This window comes from Marmota flaviventris, chromosome 4, assembly GCF_047511675.1.
Source record: "Marmota flaviventris isolate mMarFla1 chromosome 4, mMarFla1.hap1, whole genome shotgun sequence".
NCBI lineage: Eukaryota > Metazoa > Chordata > Mammalia > Rodentia > Sciuridae > Marmota > Marmota flaviventris.
In genome coordinates this window covers 101,623,202-101,639,518 of record NC_092501.1, presented here as the reverse complement: position 1 = coordinate 101,639,518, position 16,317 = coordinate 101,623,202, and the positions used below count along the sequence as shown (strand labels likewise).

The 16,317-nt window shown below is 36.6% G+C and overlaps 1 protein-coding gene and 1 non-coding gene across 7 annotated transcripts in view; one reads left to right on the top strand and one right to left on the bottom strand.

Moving 5' to 3' along the window:
• Klf12 (KLF transcription factor 12) overlaps window positions 1–16,317 on the bottom strand; it is a 438,598-nt gene that overhangs the window by 179,242 nt on the left and 243,039 nt on the right. The gene's annotated exons all lie outside the window — the stretch shown is intronic.
• On the top strand, window positions 9,127–9,186 carry LOC114094936 (U7 small nuclear RNA). Its single transcript, XR_003583166.1, has one exon. It is a non-coding gene; the product is annotated as a U7 small nuclear RNA (small nuclear RNA).

Sequence of the window (16,317 nt, the reverse complement as noted above, 5' to 3'; positions counted from 1 at the left end):
CCAAGACTTCTTAAATGTGTAAGGTGGCTGGCCATTCACAAGAAAACTTGCAACAGGGAGATCTCAGAGATGGGAACCTGGCAAGAAATCTCAACCACTCTCCTTTGTAGAACAGGGAATTTGGGTCAGAAGGCCCATTGATTAGAAGAGGAGAATAAATCTGTGAGCATCTAGGAACCATTGGTCATCATGGAACACAAGCCATAGTGTGGAATCCAAGTATTTAAGGTCAAAATTATTTATTTTTGGTAACAGGATTGAACCCAGAGTGCTTAACCACTGAGCCACATCTTCAGCCCTTTTATATATTTTATTTAGAGACAGGGTCTTGCTGAGTTGCCTGGAACCTAAGTTGCTGAGGCTGCCTTGGCCTCCAGAGCTACTGGGATTACAGGTGTGCACCACCACGCCTGGCCAGAATCCTTTTTAACTAACTCATCCCTTCAACCTGCTTTTAAATAGTGATAATATCTCCTTTGCTAACATATCTTCATAGCAATAAGTGGGGTGAACAGTGGAGTACGGATGTGAAGTATCATCTGTCAAGTTTGGAGAACAGCTTTTAACATCTGGAACCAGAACTGTTGGAGGTAGAACAATGGAATGAACTTTTCTAAAGTGTTCATTTTGTTCATTACTACTTTCCAAATACCTGGAACATTTGTGGAATAAATTTGTGAGCGGAGGTTGGTGCTTTAGGTGCTTCTCTCCTGTCTGCCCATTTCTCCCTCTGATATCTCCTTTGGTCATTACACTGACCATTTCATCTGGCATAATGTTGTGGTTTTACACCAAAAGGAAGAATATTAAGTGTATGTGTGTATGTGTGTATGTGTGTGTGTGTGTGTGTGTGTGTGTGTGTGTGTGAAAGAGAGAAAGAGAGACTGCATACAAGCTTAAGCTGAATCACGTTAAAAATCAAGGGTAAAAAACTAATCACATCATTTTACCCTAGAACATTCTAACAGATTCAGCAACTGATCTAAATGACTAGTTTTATTACCTTGGCCATTTGATAATGGCCTGTTAAAACAACCTAATCAATGATCAATTGTTCTCATCTCTGCTCCCCTGTTAAATGAGAATTTCAATAAGCAAAGAAATCACATTAGTAGATTCAACTTCTTTTAAAATGAAGAAAGAGAAGAATAAGCATGAACTTGAAATGAGCTGTAAGAATCATCTGTCAGACAAGAGAAGCTGTCTGACAAAGCTTTGTTAAATACAGTATGCGATTTCTTTCATTTCATCATTATCCTGATATTAAATAGATGGAAATTCTCAAAACCCTGCTTGTCAGATACTGAAGACAGAGGAATTAAATTGGGTAAACTTATGTTTTTCATGTTGAGAAGCCATACAGGTCTGCTTAAAAATCAACATATAGAGAAGGCTCTGAGAAAAAATTACATTTTGCCATTGAAACACTGTGGTGTTGACTTGCTAAAACCCTCTTATTCTTTTCCTATGTCCATGTTTGCTTGTGTGGATTTTGTTTTTAGACTGTATCAACTTTTGCTCTGCCTGAACTCTTTAGTGAACTATTTTATCTAAAAAATAATACATAAATCTGACTGTGTTCTATTTGTGCTTCAGATAAAAACAATATGATATGAAAAGATTTAATACACTGTTCTCAGGGAAAAGAATTCTGAGTTATGAATTACCAGTAAAAAGTATTAATAATGTTTCAAAAAATATCTAAAAATAATTCACGTTGATGATAGATTCACAAGCCTGACTCTGGTGTTTAAGAAAGCATTCAGGATTTATAATTTGAATAGTAAACATATGGCACCATTTAAAACAAAAAAAAGCACTGAAGCAAATAATTCATTAAAAATGCAAATGAATACAAGTGAACTTGCTTAGAGAAAGCAAGTCAGGGAACGAAAAGGCTCTAACGGGGTGAGGACTGCTCACAGGGGAGAATTCTGATGAGGTCAAGTGCAGCTCTTGGAGCTGTAGGCTCCTTATTAATAAGGACCAGTTCTGAATTTTATTACTGAGCTTTGTTCATACGGTGATGATTTCAGATGAGGTATTATGGATTGTCTGAAGATCTGACCTTGGAACTATTTTATGGTCATGTGATATATTGCCTTTTATGGAGAAAGTAGGCAGTTCTATATAGATAGATAATTCATATTATCAAAAAAGAAAGAGAAAGCTGGGCTGGGTTGGGGAGGGGGTCAGGGAATGAAGAGACTTCCCCTGTGAAACAGTTCATGCCTTTTCAATAGTTTAAGCAATTACGCATGTAATACATTAGAATAGATCATAAATCAATTAGTGAATCTTCCTAGAAAGCCATATACTCGTAAAATAAATCACATGATGCCCCTTTTACAATAAAATTCAATACTGATAAACTCAGTTATTTAGAATTTGTCACTGGAGTAATGTCAGAATCTTGTGACTTATAATCAGTATAATAAAAATCTTTCACTTTCTTTACAGAGCGTACTGTCATCACACCAAACCAATATTGAGTATTCATAAAGACTTGAGGGTCAGACAGGCATGTCCTACCATCCATTGATATTGTTAAATGCTACCAGCTCAAGCCCCTGAAACTAACCAACACAGCAAGACTGACCATGACCTTGACAGTTTTATTATTTTCATTAGCATCAAGAGAATCATTAGTTCTAAAGTTTTCAGTGATTTGTTTAAAACCTTTTTTGAAAATGTGTTTTGGAAAAAGCATTAAGTAAAATGAAATATTAAAAGTTATAACTCTGCCCTTATAAACTTGCATATATCTAGAATCATTGCTAAATGCCATTTTTAAAATATCTTTATTTTGTTTATTTATTGTTATGTGGTACAGAGGATGGAACCCAGTGCCTCACATGGGTGAAACAAGCGCTCTGCCACTGAACCACAACCCCAGCCTGTAAATGCCATATTTTTAATTAAGCATTTCAATGATAAAATATGCAATGAAAAAACAATCAAGAACAATTAGAGTATTGTTTTGACACTGGTCATCTTAATTTTTCAAATACTATCTGCAAGAGAATACTTAAATGATGAGAACACCATAATCATTGCCAAATTAGAAAGACCAGCAACCATTTGATTTTTAATGGAAAAAAGAATTTGAATAGATTGAATTTCATAATATTTGATACATGCAAAAGAATACAACTAACGTAAGTAGGTTCTTAAGCATAAAATGAATGCCCACCATTAGCTTTTCTTCTTTTGGTACATATTCAATCCCTTGTAAGTTTATAAATATCAATTTTATAGCATCCTACAAATTTTGATATGTAGTATTTTTATCATAGGGTCCTAGTTATAAAAGTCTTTTATATACTTTTTTATTTGATTCATGAGTAACTGATAAAGATGTTGAATTTCAACTTTTTAAAATGTTATTGTCATTAAATGCAGTGGTGGGAAAATGTGGTGTGACAGGAAATATTTAGAAATTTGATGAAGATAGCTTTATTGCATATGTTGTGAGATCCATTTTCCCAATTATTGTATCATCCTTGAAAGAATGATGTTGTAGTCAGGCTTGTGTTGCTATGACCAAAATACCTGACAAGAATAACTTACAGGAAGAAACTTTTTTGGGGACCTCATGGTTTTAGAGGTCTCAGATCATAGAGATCTGGGTTCACTGCTCTGGGCCCAAGGTGAGGCAGCTTACCATGGCCAATAGGCTAGACAGTGGAAAGTAGGTCCCCTCATGGTGGCCCAAAAAACAGGGGAAAGGAAGATGCAACCTTCCAGGGTACACCCTATGAGCCACCTCCTCTAGCCATGCCCCACCTGCCTATGGTTACCAACCCCCAGTCAATGAATTCAAACTAGGATGGACTGATAAGGTTACCGCTCTCACAATCATTTCACCTCCCAACATTTCTGCCTTCACAGAGCTTTGGAGAACGCCTCACACCCAAATAACAACATATGCCTACTTTCTAAATTGTCTGATGCAGGGATCTATATACACCTATGTTTACAACATAATAAATAGAATAATCACTAATCTTTACTAGCTTTCTCGGCTTGCATAAAAACAGCTGACCAAGGTGAATTGAAATCTACCTCTAAGTGGTAGAAGGTTTTTCAAATTTTTATGTTCAATTAACCTCACTTTATATATATCCATGTTATTTTTTAGATGCTTTTAAGTTTAGAATTGCACTATTGCCCTGATAAAGTCTGTAGTAAAACTCTCTCTCTACCTAATTATGTTTTCTGGACTGAAATCTGAATGGTCAGAAATTTCCATGGCCAACCTGTCACTGTTAGGTTTACTTTCGACTTCTGTTTTCAGGTTTAGGTATTTTTCCTGTAAACCACATATAATTGCTCTTTCAGACCCAAACTACTCTATTTTACCACATAATCATCCCACTTTTTCCCAGTCCCCAAACTGGGTTTTTAATCTTTCATTGCATGGTATAATTCTGTTCATCACACTGCTGAAAAGGTCAATGTGTTCACTCACCAGTGGCATGTGGGTGTGTGTTTGTCTTCTCCAGACTGAGCACCCTCAGTCTATAGAGTTCTTAGCCCACAAACAATTCCCCAAAGACAATTTGTGCCACAGTACTAACAGAGAACACATCATACATGAGTGGCCCAATGGACACTGTGTCAGATAACGATACCAAGGATGGAAGAACAGAATTCTTAGACACAAAAGATTCAATTTTGCAAGTGCACACTTTGCAACAACTGTAGTAAATTTTCTCAAATGTACTACTTCAACTATAATGCACAAATCAATAACAACTAATATGCTGACTTTTTTTTTTTTCCCCCAGAATGGAAATACGTTCACTAAAATCTCACTAAGAAATGAGCTACATTGATTTAGACTGTTCTTTTAGGCACTAGAGGTTAAACTCAGGGCACTTTACCACTGAACTACATCCTCAGGCATATATATATATATATATATATATATTTTTTTTTTTTTTTTTGAGATAAGGTCTTCCTAAGTTGCTGAGGGTCATCCTTAAATGCCAAGGCTGTCCTCAAATTTCTGATCCTCCTGCCTCAGCCTCCACAGTCACTGGGATTACAGGTATGTGCTACACCAGCAGGACTATTCAATTTGAAAATATATTCACAAGTATTATTTGCATCCTAATTTTGCACCACAGACAGTTTAGTAATAAATGCTTTTTAATTAATACCAGTCCAATTAAAAACAAAACAAAAGCTTCACCTAATGCTCACACACAACTTTTTTGCAAAAAAAAAAAGCATAAAATCTGCAACAATTATGCAGTGAAATATGGTAATTATGTCTTTTGTCTTTAGTCCACAGTGTTAATTATCTATTGCTGCATGACAAATGACTACACCTGTGTTGGCTTAAAAAAACACAAATTTGTTATTGTGTGGGATCAGGGTTAGGAGTCCAGCACATTTTAGCTGGGACTGATCTCCGTCTTTAGAGGCTGCTCTCAGGTCCTTGCAATGTGGCAATCTAAGACTTAACTTTCTAAGATTTGTTTTTTCCCTTCTAAGATGCATGCCCTTATACTAAACTAGGAAAATTATGCTTGTAAAAGACTCGTGTATGTACCTCAAGCCCACTGAAATAATTTATCTCAAAGTCAACCGTGCAATTTAACAACCAAACTGACAGTTCCAAGGATTACAGAGGGCATGCACCCTGGGCTCAGGCCAATCAGAATTCAGGGACCTACTACATTCACTTACATTTATTATAAAATCAATGGCTTTGGGGATTTACTTGCATTCTCTTTACTTTCACCTTCTACTTGTTCTCTCTGTTCATTTGTTCTCATTTCTGATAAAATACAGAGAAAAGGAATTACTTTTCTGTTTGTGTGTTGTCTTTTTTTTGAGGGGGGGTACCAAGGATTGAACCCAGGGGCACTTAAACCCTTAGCCACATCCCCAGCTTGTTTTATATTTTATTTAGAGATAAGTCTTGCTAAGTTGCTTAGAGGCTTGCTAAGTTGCTTAGAGGCTTGCTAAGTTGCTGATGTTGGCTTTGAACTCACAGTCCTCCTGCCTCAGTCTCCTTAGCTGCTGGAATTACAGGCAAATAAAGCAGGGGCCATTTGGGGACTTTTGATTACAGGACTCCTATTCTTTTAATAGCCTTATATTTTTAACTAAGCATAATCATATACAAACAACATAAGGGCATTAGAAAACTAACTCTCAATAACTCCTCTGAACTTACAGTACTGTAGTCCAATATTTTAGTTCTAGCACTTCATAAAAATCTTACAAATCAAATATTATTAGTAATAGCATTTTAAGAAAAATTGTGTATGAATTTATGAACTATTTATCAACTTGTTTAGTCATCATTTTTATTTTTCAGGTTACCCTTATGGTATTATTCTATTTGTTTCTCAAGTATTAACAAGTTTTACTTTTTGAATGAATTACCTTTACTTTAGGTCTCTCAGGTTTTATCCATTCAAAACTGTCAGAATTGTATTGAGTTATGACACAACTTTATGTGGACATTTTTTTCTCTGCACTTTAAAAATATTATCCCACTGCCTTCCAGCTGCCATTGTTGATATTGAGAAGTTAGATTTCAGTGTAGTGGTGTTTTCTGTGTAAAGTGGTCTATTTTTCTTGCTACTGTAATAAAGTTCTTTGCCTTCACTTTTTGTTGCTGTTGTTGTTGTTCAGTTTTAACAGTTAGCTTAACCATTGAGACAACTATACAAATTTGTAATATGTCCAATTATAAAAATTCTATTTGATTCTCAATCTCAACTAGACCTGGTCTAACACTGACCTTGACCTTGGGAAATTACAGCTATGGCTTCACGATGAAGACTGTGTTTTTGTGTAAATTTGTTGATGGGGAAAATAACAACAGGAAGGATCTAGCCATCTCCCTGACTTGTTCCTTTCTCTGTCCTGTAATAGGACAACTCTGGAGTATACCTCCTTATCCACACTGCTGGAAAGAGCAGTATTTATAAGTATTTATAACAAACTGACCAAATCACTGTCATTAACTGTGGACTTTTTTTTTTTTAAGTTGTTTTCTGTCTTTCTCTGAAGGTTATTTTAATACCAACTTATATCATAAATATCAAAGTTTTTCCATAATGCTTAGGTATTTCCCCATATTTTGAATAAAATACATCCCAAATAAATAAAATGCAGCTCACCCTGCATATTAAGTCCCACCTTGGTGATAGAGCTGGATAGGCCATCAAAGCCACCCTCTCATACAACAATAAAATGAACATAGTTTTATTCAGGCTTAACTATATAATTCAAACAACAAAATTGAAAAAAAAAAGTATGACTTCAAATTAAGTGGAATATTGCCAAAGTACTCTCACCAACAATTTACCATGCCGGTACACTGCTGAACATGTGGACAGATATGAAGAGATTTCTTTTTCTTTTAAAAGTTGGCTAAACTCTTACCAGGAATATGCTTGCTTACTTTTTCCTGAATTTCACTGAGACATTCTCACACCTTATTCTGCGTCCCAGAAGAAGTCAGGGAACACAGAATAGATTACCTGCTATAGAGCTGTTTGGTATATTCTTCCCTGGGTCTAGAGTATTCTCCCTCCCCCCACTACATCCTTATTACATGTAACCTATTAGCTACTTTTCTTACTATTTTAACCATCATAAAGAACTTTGTGATAAAACAGTAATAACTCCACTGGCATTTTCCCCTGACCTTCAAAATCTGAAACAGTGTTAATGGATGTCTCTCATGAATCTTAGACTCTTAATGGGTCATAAGAGTTGCAGTGATTTTATCCCTGGCTTTGGAAAAGCATGAACTCTAAGTAAACTTAATTAAATTACCTAGTCTACAACTTTTACTCACAATAGAAAATTATATTCTATATGAACAACCACATAAAATTATACAGAGGCTAATAAAAGGGAAAAATCTTTTTTTTTTTTTTCCGTTTTCCTACAGGGGCCGCAGAGACATAAAATTTAACCTTAAAAATTCAGGGTTTCTGAAGTAAAACTAGACTTTCTCATTTGGACATGGCATGGAATTGTTCTGGTAGGCAAAACTAAACTAAGATGAAAGGAAGTAAAAGATATAAAGTGCAAGACTTCTATTAATTATTTTTAAATGTTTCTGGCTTGGATTATCCAGAATTGGTTCTATGCCAAACACTGTTCGTAATTCCTCAGTCTCAGTCCTAGTTACAATCTCACCAGCTCATGATTCTCAATGACTTTGCAGTCTGACCTCTACTTTTTGTCAAGGAGAGACTTTCTAAGAGGAAAAGACAAGAAAAAGTAAGACAGGGCAAGGGGCCCAAGAGTGACATGGGAAGAGCTGCTATTCATATGCATGTTTACAGAAGGCCTGTCTGATAAAGGGAGACCTGGTCTACACCTGAGTAAAGCCAGGCTGGTGTCCTTATGAAAAGACCTATAGCAGGAACTGTAAGTGCCAGGAGAGGCAGCCTTCTGGGAGGACTTGAAGAATTCCAAGGAGGCCAACAGAGGTAGAGCAGGACACAGTGAGGACAACGGCTCAGACAGAAGAATGAGGAGCCAGGTCACACAGGGTCTTTCAGGAGATGGCAAGGATTTGGGATTTTGAGAAGGGAAGTCTTTGAATAGCAGTGGGACAGTGTTGGGTTTGTATTTTTAAAAAAGATCATTTGGGCTATGATGGGGATGATTGGTTATAGAAGAGCAATAATTTTCTACAGTTCACAAGAAAGTCCAAACTACTTAGAGTGTCAATTAAGACACATTAAAACAAAGGATTAATCTAAATTCTCCAACTTACTGATGACCACTGGATGCTCAGGGGATATCACATTTCCTTTCCTGGTTTTTTTTTTTGTTTGTTTGTTTCTTGCTCATGCAAATTTTTTATGCCCAAATTATCATTTCTTCTTTTCCCTGGCAGAATCCTATTCATGCTAAGTGAGTCGGCTCAGATACCCTGGCTTGGTGAAGGCTACTTTTACAGTCTAGGATATTTTCTTCTTTCCTAACACTGTGAGTGTGGCACAAACCTAAGACACCAAAAAGGAAATACAAAATAGGTAGGAAGGCACTGCAGGCAACTGCTATATATAACTCTAAGCTAACACGTGAATGTTAAGATTCCCCATAAGAAGGAGCAGAGGCCAGATATTAAAACACACCAAGTGTTGCAGCTTTTAGAATTTGTCTAGCAGGCTTTCTGGTTGTCACTAGAAGGTCATCTGCCCACCACAGGAAACACACATACACACACAGAGTAAAACTACAATATGTGAAATGAGGAGAAATGTCTTGACAAAAAGAAGTATATAAAAGCACATAATTCTATCTACATCAGCCTTGCTATTCAGAGGGGGTAGAAGATATCAACCAAAGCAACAGTAAATTATTCAAAGCAGTAGAGAGTCTTAATGCTAAAACCACCTTTGTCTACACCAGAGTTCCACAAACTGAGGGCTTTGGGCCAAATCCAAGCAGGCAAGTTTGGAAATTAAGGACATGAAACCTAGCTGTGACCACTCATTTACACAAAGTCTAGGACTACTTTCACAGTATTCCACAGAGCCCAATCATTGAAGCAGATCTTATAGACCACGCGTCTCTCACAGCCTGAGATATTTTACTGTTCAAAACAAGTTTGCTAGCGCTGTCTTACCCAAGTCTCTCTCAAACTCCTCAACTCCTCAGGCTTCTCAAATAAGTCCTATTTCTTCAGTTCCCTGCTATTTCTTCTGCCTAGAGCATGCCTCCCTACCTCCTCTGCCAGACTAAGCCCACTCCTGCTTCATTCAGCCCAAGGTCAGTTCTCAGAGATGCTCCTCAATATCCACTGGGCACATGCATCCTTTCTGGCCCACATCAACTCATGTGTACCTAGAACCTGACACATAGCCCTCATGCTATCGTTATTTACATCCTTGCCACCCCAATTAAACATGGAATCCATGAGCACAGGAAGTGTTTTTGGGCTTTGTATTTCTTCTCCCAATGAACAAACCTAACTTTTCAACATATTTGATGAACATTAGACTCTAGACTGAGAGTTTAATGAATCAGAAGAGAATTCAAATTTTGTTTATGTCTCAAATTACAACTCAACAAGGTCATTAAGTTTGGAGAAAAATAATTCTTTATAAAAAATTTTATAAAGAATTATTCCTCTTAAAGGTCTATGATGGGTCTTAGGTCCCTAAGAGGAATTGCCTCCAAGTAGTGATGGGGTTTACTCTGTCACTTCCTGCAGCTTCCAGATGCCTCTAGTCATGATTCACCAGGATTTACCCATTCACTTCCAAATTTGTTGCTTCAAAAAACTACTTAGAGAGCTGGAAAGCAAAACAAACCTGAGGCAAAACTGAAACTGGTGCCTAAAATTAGAATGAATAGGACTTTAAGGGTCTGTGGGATCTTTCTTTCACAGGTGCATAAACACTGCTGCTCTCTCAAAGGCAATTTTTCTAAATTTCAGGTTCTTGGCTTTATTCTAAATGGCGGGGGGGGGGGGTTGTTTGGTTTTGGTGGTGGTGGTAGTGAGGTGTTTCTGTCTGTTTTGTTTTAATCAGAAACCTAGTGTGAATAACAGAACTATTATGGGAGGGAAAAATACCATGGCCTGTTTAAAGAAAAATACCCACACAGTATCTCTGTCTTTAAGAAAGCATAGACACTATTATTAAGAAATACGTTGCCCTTATTATTACATTAAAAAAATAAAACATGCACATAATTTTAATAAAGTCTGATATCTTAAAATTTATATGTATAAAATAGATGAAAAATTTTAATGTACTTATTTATAATCACTAATGCCGAAATTGATTGTACCAAATGCCCAAATGTATAATCATTAATACCTCAATTTTTTTATCTTCCCTGGAGATCAAAAAAAAAAAAAATCAAAGTCAAATTTCTGGAGACATTACCAAATGAAAATTAAACAAGAATTAAGTATGTTGTAGAAGGGTAAATTAAGGCAAACTATTCCATTTTTGTAACAGATTTATAAAGACAAATTTAATTTTTACATATGCATTTTGGTATTGTACATAGTGATCAAATACTATTTTCTGTGCAAGATAAAAATATTTTAAATAATATTTTTTTAAAAAAAATGTTTCCTAAAGCTTAAAGCAGAAATTATTGTCATTTCTTCATTCTTTTTCCTTATAATTAATGCTGAAGAGCCAAAAAATATTCCAACCTATTCACTCAAAAACAAAATCCAAGCAAAGACATCATATAAATACTAAGGAAACCAAAGTCAAAGATGTTGCTTATCACACAGAGTAGTAAAAAGTACCCACCATATGCAAGGTCTCATTTATACTGACAGACGTAATTTTCCACACTGGCTTTCCTTTATCAATGTACAGGTAACTTACAAAAATCTTGTCCTCTTTCCACCACAGGGCCATGATTGTTCTTTTACCAGTTTTTATGTTAAGAGTGCTAAATGGAGGGTAGAACTAATTCTTAACTCAAGTAATATGGCATTATGTTCTCTATATGACAATAACAAATTTCACTGCAAACCAGAAATGAAGAGCTCGATGTGTGGCTTTGTCTGCAAAATACAAAGAAAATTTAAAATTAAGGGCTTGTGGAATGGAATGCTCACATTTAATTTTACCTTCACTACTTTTCAAAGAGGAAGTGCAGGGCTGCTGGGATCCAGGTGAGGATGGGGTGGGGGTCCCCTCCTTGTTCTTCCCTGGTTGGGTTCAGGACTAAAACTGCCTGTACACCCATTAATGCACTTGAAATACTAACCTTGGTAGACAAACCCTTAAGTTTATATAACTCCTGTGTAACATTTGAAAAAGACACCTGTTTTGGAGTTTTCTGAACTTTATTTTCCTAAATCATTCTGTTTTTTTTTTTTTGTTTGTTTGTTTGTTTTTACATTTGGACAATTATGGCCATCCAGAATATAGTCACATAGAGACTCAAATGAAATTACAAAAATAAAGACATGTGCACTTACATTTTAATTTATTGTACCAAATGTATATGGATTTAAGGAACGGAATAATCCTTTTCAAAACAAGCAAATGAATTTAGTGAATAAGGACAGAAATAGTTTTCAAAGGCCTGACACCTAAGGTTTTTGTTTCAAAACATTCTATGAAAAATGTCAAGTGCAGTCTATAAAACCTGATTTTATAGACTCTGAATTTTTTTTCTACTGGCAAAAGGACATTTAAGTAATCATATTCTATCAGCCCACAGTTTACTGCAGAGGTAGCCTGGCAGAATTAGAGTATTTGAATTGCAAGAGCCAATAAGAAAATCCAAAATCAACGCCTCTTATGTTTTGATATTTTAATCTTATGAACATTTCTAAGTCTCATCCATCAACAGAGTCCATCATTTATGAATTAAAGCAGGTTATTGAAGGTGACAAGCACCAGGATCACATGGAGACCAAATCCGGGAACTCTCTCTTGCTTTGGCAGGCTTTCCAGCAGAAGTCGTACTTGTTCTTCATTTTTCTTTCCATTGTGTAGTTATATTAGTGTCTTTGTAAACTGTCCTCAGTGAAATTAAAACAATCATCCCTAAATGCAAAATTTATTAATTCAATCATTGTGGGGCAGACTGCTAAATTAAGAATTTCTTCCCTAAATAATTACCATGTCTAACAGCGACATTATATTTCCCCCACTTTTTCATGCATTCTGAAGTTCACTGGTGGGTATTAAATAAAAGATTATGACTTACTTTGTTTCTTTTTATTAAGAAGCAACATCAATAAGAATAGCAGTGAACTCATTAAAAACTAAGAGTTACTTGCATAAGGGGGGAAAAGAAATGAATGGTTCCCTTTCACTGAAGCACCAGTCCTTAGAAAAGTATGCCATGGTACTGTGGAAAACAGATGATTTAAATGTCATTGCCAAATTGATAACTTGTCATGCATAAACAGGATAGCATTTCTTTCTTCCTTTTTTTTTTTTTTTGGGGGGGGGGAGTACATTGAAGGGACAGGGAAGGACACCATGAGATCAAACACAAAAGGAAAACAGATTAGGGGATAATACTAGCCCGAAACTGAGACAGCAGCCTAACTTGGTAGTTAATTCAGTCCAAACTATAGCTACTTAATGTCAAATTATTTGCAAAGCTATGGGCAGGGAACTCCCGGGCAAAGCAAAGCTATACCCATCTTTACCACAAGGAGCTTATAACTCTTATAATAAGCATGGAATGGTATAACAAAAGTAGAGCATTTGCGTGGTAATCTTTATGAAGTAACACATTTTAACATGCTATGAGCAAAGCATTCTTTTTTTGTTGGATATTAAATTCAGATTAGGTGCCATATAGGCAGCAGCTCTTCCAGTGTGAAGCATAAACTCTGCTAAAAGAGAGGGACAGCCAACTGAAGGACAGATACCAGTTATGTGAAGAAAGTGTCAGACTTTCTGAGGCACCTTCCCCCAATTTGATGAAGCTGAAAACCAATAGTCTTGGGGGGAGGGGTGTTAAAACTTTAATTCCCCTGTTTGTTTTCTAAACATCTGCAGAACAAAGCCTCAGCTTGCCTACCAATCTCATTTCTTAAATAAGATGAAGATATTAACATTACCTACTAATGTTGTTCTGAGAATTAAATGTGTTTTTTTGGAAAAAGGACATTTAAGTAATTATATGATCCTTTTCCCTCAGCTGAAGGACTTGTCACTATCACCCTGTAGGTCTGAATCCTATCCATCTTCAGGCTGCATAAGTGCTGCTTACTAAATAAATGACCCAAGCCCTCACAACCCTCCAGTCCTTGACATCCCCGAGGTGTCAATGGTGAAAATAACTTAATACTTAACGTTCGATGAAAGAAAAGACCTGTGATCGTCACTTTCATTGTGCAGAACCAGCGCTGTCTATAGGCCACATCTTTAACTCCAACCATCCTTTCTTCACCTCCACTGCACTGTGACAGGATTCCAGTTAGATCAGGACACTAGACCTTGTGTCTTGAAGGACCTCATGGTGCTATTCCTCCAGCCATGACTCTCTCCATAGGAAGAAGAGGCTATTAGGACAAGAAGAGAACTGTCCTCGCAGAGCCTGCATCTCCCCACCGCAGGAGAACTAAGCCACAGATCTTCCTGCAGGGATGGACAAACCTTGTATCCACACTGTCCAAAGCAGGAGACACCAGCCCCGTGTGGCCATGAAGACGTGAAGAAAGACTAGTGTGACTGAAAGATTTTTAATTTTGTTTAATATGAATGAATATATATAGAAACTTCAAAAGCCACAACAGTGGCTACAGAGAATCCTTTTGTCAGGAGCACACAGGATCTCTTGGTTGCCAATCCATTATTTACTTCTTTTCATTTATCTTGATGTTTCAGCAATGGTCAGTTCTGCTGAGCAATCAGCTCTTCTTAAGGATTTGTTTCTGCTGACATTTGTGGCACCACACTTTCCTGGGCTTGTGGGAGGTTTTGTTTGTTTCTCTGTTTGGTCTGTACCTCTGCCAATCTTCAACTTCTTTGTCAGCTCCACTTATTGTATTCGAACTCTTATTGCTGACATGCCTCAATTTAGTCATGAACCCTCAATCTACACTCATTTAGGTAATCTCATATATCAACATGCCAACCACAATGAAAATTCCATCTCCAAATACAGATTCATAGCCAACGATGCACCTGAGATCTTCATTTAACATCCAAATGTAACAAACTCAGAGCAATACTCCTAATTTCTCACCTCTGCAAAAAGCAGTCTCTTACCAGCCTGCCCTACAGATCATCAAGGAATTAACCTTTACCTAGTAGCTCAAGGCCAAAAGTGAGGGACTGCCATTGATTCCTTTCTCTCATCGTTCATTCTAGGGAAAGGCCACAAACTATGAATGAAAAGCATTTATTCTAGGGGAAATGTTAAGATGTTGAGAAGACTTAAGTTTGGGAGAAAAATCTGCTAGGTGGAGAATAAGTTGAAGAGGTGAAAGTGGATATTCAAGAAACCAGTTAAGAGATGATTAGTGAAGTCTTGAGTGAGCAACTAGAAGGTGGAATTAATTTAGACGAAAGGTATATTTGGATGTGGAGGATGACTGAGAGAATCAAAGGTAACTCCTATGATTTTGGATTAAGAAACTTGAAGTTGTGGCCACCTGCATAGATAAGACAGGCAGACTACAGTTTTGACGGAGAGAGGTGGTGTGAGAAGTTAGAATCAATGCCTTTGTTTTGCAGGTACATCATGAAGGCAGGTTTCAAATAGGGAAAGAGGTCACCAGGTATCAATCTACAGAGGTGTTAAGAGGATGAAAGTCTGAAATTTTATCCTCTAGATTCTATTTATGTTCAACATGCCAACAATATTTTGGATACAAGAGGCTTGCCATTCTGGCTACAGTCCAACAGATTCCAACAATTTTATACATGAGTATAAACTTTCAGGGTATTCCCTACTTCCACATAAATCTGTGCTCAGTAGCAACCAAACTGACAAAGCCAGTAGCAACAGGACACACAGCAAGGACTCTTTTTGAATAAGGTCAGTAGCCAAATCACAAAGCAGAGAAACAAATCCACTGATATTTCAAAATATTAATGAGTAAAGTATACATTTTTTTGGTGTTTATTTTTTGGTGGGGGGTACCAGGGATTGAACTGAGGGGCACTCAACTACTGAGCCACATCCCCAGCCCTATTTTGTATTTTTCATTTAGAGACAGGGTCTCACTTAGTTGCTTAGCACTTAGATGTTGCTGAGGATGGCTTTGAACTCGAAATCCTCCTGCCTCAGTCTCCTAAGCCGCTGGGATTACAGGCATAACCCACCAAGCCTGGATTTTTTTTTTTTTTTTTCTGTTTTTAACATCAGATCAAACCCACTTATAATGGGCTGGGTATGTAGCTCAGTGGTGGAGCGCTTACTTAGCATGCACCAGGCCCTGGGTTTGATCCACAGCACTGTCCCCCAAAAAGCCATTCACTAGTTCAGATCATAAAAACTTAATCATTAACAGAAACACACACACACACACACACAAATAGGTGATATGTGTGCTACAGAGCAAGTATAACTGCCCAATTTCAATCTAGATAAATTGTTTAAAGTCATATAAAGCACTGGAGATAATGTAATATGACAAAGCTAGAGAAATTAATAAATAAGTATATTCTCTCTCTCTCTTTTTAAGAAAGCTTCATTTTGTCCACACTAGTTTTTAAAAGAAATTATTGCTATTATGCATTCATCTAAAAGACCTTTAAAATCTTTGTAACTTCTAGAATAAACATTTACCTGACATTAGCCAAACATTATCCCCTAGAGTAAGAAAATGATTCCTGGAATAGTTTTCTTGGGAAAACCAAACCAAAAGATTACATG